We start from the raw sequence: 6,517 nt of genomic DNA on the forward strand, positions 1-6,517 counted from the left end.
GTGCTGGACGCAAAACTTCAAGCATTTAATATGTGATGACAACAAGAACAACCTTGGATAGTGTATGCAATTCAAGATTCATTTAGCTTAGAGAATCTATTCTATCCGGTCTTAATTAACAACTGATCTATTTTGGTCAGATCTGGTGATCTATTGTAGGTGTATATGGGCAGCTACTGTTCAATGACTTACAGCCTAACAAGTTTTTTCTGCTAAAGTTAGTCAGGGAAAACTTTTGGGTTTCTGACAACAAACGACGGTTTGAAAACAAGCTTTTTGACGAACCGTTTAGTTCTTTTTCTTCGCACTAGGAAACCCCATATGTATAGACACGCACCACTGTGCATTCATTTTTGGCGTGCATTCAAGCTCGTGCACTCTTCAGGTCTACTTGCAGTCCAAAGAAAAATTAAAATTTTTCAGTGACGGCGGAAGAAAAAAGAGGATATTGCGGTTAAGAGTGCTATCATGTAACAAATGAATGTTACGTGCTTAGGTGTAGTTAGACGGCATCTAGATTATAAGTCTAGGGAGTCATTGGTGTGGATCTGTTAACGTATATGTGAGTGATATATGAGAATGGCAACATTTCGAAGGCGAACGCAAATAATTTAACATTTGAAAAACTATCAGTTAGGTAGAACATGATCGTTACAATTGATGACCGCGTCAGTTTCTAATTCTTCAAAGACTGGGAGGAAGGGTTTAGTATGAGTCTTTATTTTGCGGAAACGATACGCATTCATTTGTGTCACTTATCGGTATATAAATATTACAAAAGCGCCGTTATCAACATTATGTAACATTATAACTATGTCGATTATTAGCTTTCTAAATGATTAATTGCTCGAATTAGGTGTGGTATATGGTACATCGACACATCACAGGGATTAAGGAAATAAAAATTAAAAATTTATACGGAATTGCTTTCAATGAAATGCTTTGGAGCGATCTTATGCGACATGCGACCAATAAAAATAAAATTAATTTCAAGTAATACAGTTCAGAATGAAGCTAATAGAATTAAAAATAGATAAAAAGTACATTAGTGCTTCAACTATCTAATCATATTTATTGCCGCCTTCTTGAGGTAATCCGATTGTATATCCACTTCTTCTAAAGTTTGTCCTTGTATAAATAAACATCTCGATCCAGTTTCATCTGTTTAGCCATTTATATTGGACATTCTGAAATTCGTCTAACTTTGGAATTCCAACGCATCTCGCAGATTGACTGTATTAAATTATTATGATCGCATGGTTCGACTTTGCACTGCGTAAGAAAATTTGAAAAACTCAAAGTATAAAAAGGACACTATGTTTTTTGCTATTTTCTTTTCATTATACGCATGTTTTGCTGATCTTGATAACTCTTATACTATTTTGGTAGTTACTCGGAAGCTTGTGTGCCCAAAAGAACCTGCAGACTTAGGAAACCTGATTATGAAATTTAGAAGTTCGAACTCAAAATGATTTCGACCTTGTCGCCGTTTTTTTTTAATCGTTCAGGAATCTATCTTTTTTAAGGAACAATATTACCCGCGCAGCTGTTGGTTATACTGCTGAGGCCTGGTAATAATGTCTTTGTGATAAACAAATTATGAGGTAGAAAATGAATTCAGTGGCACATAAAGTAAACAGTTTTTTAATTTTTCACCCTTGAAACGAAATCTAAAAGCTATAATTATAATTTGAGGGTTTGGCAGATTGTCATCCTAGCTACTTATATATGATGACCCTACTTTATTAGCAACTATTACAAGCTATAAAGGCAATACTATTTTATCAACCTGGGTAGTTCTTTTTCCAAGATTTTAACAGTCACTATAATATGCCGGAGTGCAGCTCAGATACTATTATAGTAGAGCAAATTTAATCGATATATATATATATATATACTGCATTGTATTGGATGAGCTCAACATTTGGCCCTATTTTTATTAATTTCTTATTATTTTGTAGCTTGTACAACCTGTTGATCTCCAATGTTGATTTCGTGTCCGGTAAATAGGAGGCTTTCAGTTTTCTATTATATTCTGTGTTTTATGTGCTCGCGCAATTATATTGATATAGGGCAGGCAGGCTATAGTTTTATGAATGTGTATATATCTATTCAGCAGTAGCCGGACTTGGCTGAGAAGGTTTCTTTACACCTTAAGTGTGCTCTCTCCAGTAGAAGTCAAAGCCACTTTCTAATTTATTTTTCTAATGTTCTCTATAGATATTTTTGGTTGTAATCTAGTTCTAAATCACACAGACCAATTGTGTCGCTGTTGAAATAGTCTTAGAAAAAAACATGCTCAATTTCAGTTTAGAAGCACGTAGACAATAAACGAATCGACTGGATAACAGATTAGGTAATGTTTGAGAGTAGCACATATAATGGTACATGTAATGGTACAAAACTTATCAACAACTGTGTTTCCTTTTACAAAAATGAGTATTACAATAGACAAGCGAAAACTCTTAGTTATTCGGCCATTATAACAAGAATATTTGTTTTAAATATTACGCGTACATACTCTACTTCGACCGTAATCTTTTTCCCCTCAGTACGCATTTATACCATGTTGCTAAGTAAAGGCTGTTTTTCGTTATTGCGTTAATTCTTCGTTTGCTGATAGCCAATGCCTTTCCTTAGCTTTATATATCTGTTCTCATTGTGTTAATCCAATCACAAAATATTGCCAGAACTCGGATTCCAAAGATGGCTATACCGGGCAAAAAAATGAATTAGAGACGTTGACTTTACACCGATGTTGAAAAACTACAGCAAGAACAACCCAAGCAATTACTTTGCGTGAAGTGAGCATTTCAGAGCTAAGCAATATAAGTTTATATAAAAATTATCGTGCTTCAAAAGTAGACAGAAACTATCCTCGCCAAACGTCACAAGCCGAGGGGGAAGGGGCTTTAGGTCAAAATTGTAATTTTTAAACTTCGCAAATTTGTGAGTCGTGCTCTCAAATATATTTATCGCGCGTTGCGTAAGCACTCCAGACGTTACGTTGGCACTTTCTCATGACAAGTATAAGACAAACCTGACGGAGCGTCAAAATGATCATGTTTGAGGTCTACCCGATATACTCATAAGCAAACGAACAATGAGCAAAAAGAACGACTGAAAAACAGCCATTGGCTACGTCATACTCTAATAGCAGAGGTTAACATGTACTTATAATCACTGAGGCGTTGGTAGGTGTGTTTTTTAAAGACTACATGTTATATTGTACGTAAGGAAACGCACTCCCAACTCATAAGCAAATATTGTGATATATATAACACTTCTTAGCTGATATAAACGTTTTAAATTTCCACATTAAACAAAGCACCTCACAATATATCTCTTTTTTTGTGATTTTTTTCTCCTTTCGAGTCGCCTACTTGTGAACGTGGTTTCTTCACGTTGATAGGAAGCGAAGCATTCCCCAGTCGGTCCCTTATTCAAATATCGATTTGGCTGTGTTCATTTTCCTACTGGCAATCTTTCACCTACAATTCGCCAGCCTTCAACAGTTGTTCTTGAAATTTCCTTCAAAAAGATTTGGGAACAGGTCTCGCCGCCGGCGTTAAAATATCGAATTCAAGATAGTCTCTAGAGAACGAAATTGCAAAACGAAAGCCTTTGATATGGCATGGCTTTGTTCTAAAAAACAAAACATTTTCACATACCTGACAGTAAACTGCTGATAAATAAAGTGTGTCTTCATCAAAATTTAGATGTTGCTGTAAGAATCACGTCTGAATCACGATTGAAGAAGGACTGAAACATATTTAGTGACACATACTAACATTTTACAAAAATTAAGATACCGATGTCTTAGGACAAGTCAGAACAAAAGGCTTTGAGGATCAGCTAAGTAGTAAAAACATGCCCAAAAATAGGCTAATTATCAGTCGTAGATTTATGTATAGTAACCTTAACCAGGCATATTACTGTCTACAAATTCTGAACGATAATGTGTATTTTACGACGATAACGTTCTGCTAAAAATATTCTGCTGCCGTTTGCTAAACTGCTAGCATTCGTTTCGAAACAAACACAATATAAGATGAAGAATGTTACAACAACTATTGTATTACATATACAATAAGTGGTACAATGGGACTCAAAAACCTAAGAGTCAAATTAAGTGGATAAGAACGGAATGTCTGACTACATTAAAGGGTTACACCATTTGATGTAAAAAGGAAGCACAGGTTTATCTTAAAACAAACTGTGCAATGGCATTTCACTATTAGCCATTTTGAGCTGTCTTGTTTTCTTTCAACTTCAATTGTTACGCGATCAAAACGATAATCAGAGTTAGATGGCCCTTTTGACGTCTTCGTGGATATGCGAGACAGACATGACGCTTTCAAAGGTTAACGCAGTACAATAGGCAGGTCTGCATCTTACTGCTCCGTAATGTACCGTTACTTTCTAATAAACATCTGGCACGGTAGAATATCTTCGTTTATAGAGTTTACTAAATTTGTACACATAAAAAGCCATAATTGACAATCTCATACTTGATCAAAATTAAAATCTCGAGATCATTGTACAGTAAGAAAATGTGACGCGGGCTCTACATGGTAAAACGAGTTAAAACAGTCTATTTGCACTTCTACGAAACGGCTTATATAACGCAGCATTTGACCTTATACAAACACAATCAGCTAATTTAAAAAAATATTTTCTTGCATCTAGATTTACCAGAATCCTTCTTTCTAATTTTTGTTTTATTTTCCCACGAAAATCATTTACATGGACCTTTCTGGATTTGTGATATCGCCGTAGCATGAGTCGGTAAGCGTTGTATAAGAAGTGCTGGTTTCGAATTTCTATACCACTTACACTGTTTAATTTTTGCTTGTACTAAATCGGTAAAAGTGCTCTCCAATTTTTTAAAACACTGATGATTTTTTATCCCTTTATTCCCTTTCATTAAATATCTGAGGTGCAAACTCCAAACTATCGAAAAATAACGAGGATAATTTAAGGGGTTTAGTAGTTACTCGCAGATGTTTCTCCTTCGAAAATATCTAGTTTTGTAAATGGCATTGTGTCCGTGCGTTGCGTCATGTATGGTCATCATTTACGTACCGCTATTCATAAGTACTATGCCTGTTTAGGCTGTTGCAGTAAATCACACGTCCCGGCGCCAGCATGGCTCTGACCTACTCATGATGATCACTAAACTTCAACTCCTAATCTGACCTTCAATAAGTTTCCTGGAACTTAGTCAGTCCATACTGCTATTTACTTCGCAGCCCGATCTGACCCGCAATTAAGTGAGTAAAGATGAGGCTCAGGTAGATAGTGCGAGTCTACGTATAGACAAACCACTGGTTCAACCTTGAGGTAAAAAACTTTTTTCTTTTCGAAAAAACAGTGAACCATTTCCAATGTTTGCAGTTACATCGTCATACCGTTGTATACAGCAATTGAAGAAGACTTTATAATCCAACGAACTCGTCTGGATCTAATACCGTGTGCGCGCAGCCAGTTTGACAAATAGCATGAACGGTCTGAAAAAAAATAAAGTAAAGGTCAGTGTGTTGCTAGGCCCGAACATGCGTAATACTCTTTACGAAGAATTATACAAATATATTTGACTCCGTAGTATTGAAGCAATAAATATATTATAACGCTGTTTTGACCGAGATATCTCAACTCGATGAAAGGTGAAACGACACAACTCTAATAGCTGACGCAAGCAAAGGAAACAACTAAATTCTAAGGGTTTTTAATTCTTTGCAGTTTGATGGTAAGTCATGTATGTTTGGCATTTCGACTGGTTGGCTTTTCCTGAGAATCATACGACCAAACAAGTCCTCTCGGCGTCGTGCGACCGGAACAGTATTGGGACAGGCTACTGAACACCTGGAGCGCTAATCGATTTGCGTGGACGACAACTCTCTAAAAAACAACATTACTCGTGACTTCTTTAACCAGTCCGTTCACAAAAGACTCATATATATTATTCAAAAACTATTACTAACATTCGTCCAGGACGCTAGTGACGTTTACGGATGACTAGACGTTAATAATGCCGGCGTTAGGCAACGGCCAAATGAGTACTAAAATGGTAAACGGAGTGAGAATACCTTGCAGGTCCCCGCGTTGAGGAACGGGTGATCTTTTTGTAGACAAAACACACTAATCATGAAAAGATAGAAAAGATTCCAAATAAAAAAACAAACAAAAATTCACTTCTAAAAGAGTGTTTTTTTTTTTCGTATCTATTTGTTTCTTCCCGTTTATGCAAAAGATTGATTGCGATTTGAAGAAAACTTTATTTGTCGTTGCGGTATTCATCAAAACATCATCATTCATTTTTTGAACTCTAATAGTATTATACAAGTTTTAGTATTTTGTGGCATTCCAATAAAACTTTCAAGTGTAATAAAACAACATAAAGAATACAGTAACATTATAAACTTAGAAACGAAGCTCAAGCAATTTGCTAGTTTTTTTTTTATCAAACCCGTGAAGTCTAAAAAACAGTAAAGCAAATATCCACATCAAAATAAGT

At 35.7% G+C, this 6,517-nt stretch overlaps 1 long non-coding RNA gene across 1 annotated transcript; it reads left to right on the forward strand.

Annotated features, from left to right (window-relative positions):
- Positions 1-5,123: 5,123 nt before the first annotated feature.
- LOC147753082 (uncharacterized) lies at positions 5,124-6,136 on the forward strand. The gene is made up of 3 exons (XR_015312285.1): positions 5,124-5,273; positions 5,398-5,531; positions 5,743-6,136. It is a non-coding gene; the product is annotated as an uncharacterized LOC147753082 (long non-coding RNA).
- Positions 6,137-6,517: the final 381 nt, after the last annotated feature.

The sequence above is a fragment of the Varroa jacobsoni genome, unplaced genomic scaffold, assembly GCF_002532875.2.
Source record: "Varroa jacobsoni isolate VJ856 unplaced genomic scaffold, vjacob_1.0 scaffold_759, whole genome shotgun sequence".
Taxonomy (NCBI): Eukaryota; Metazoa; Arthropoda; class Arachnida; order Mesostigmata; family Varroidae; genus Varroa; species Varroa jacobsoni.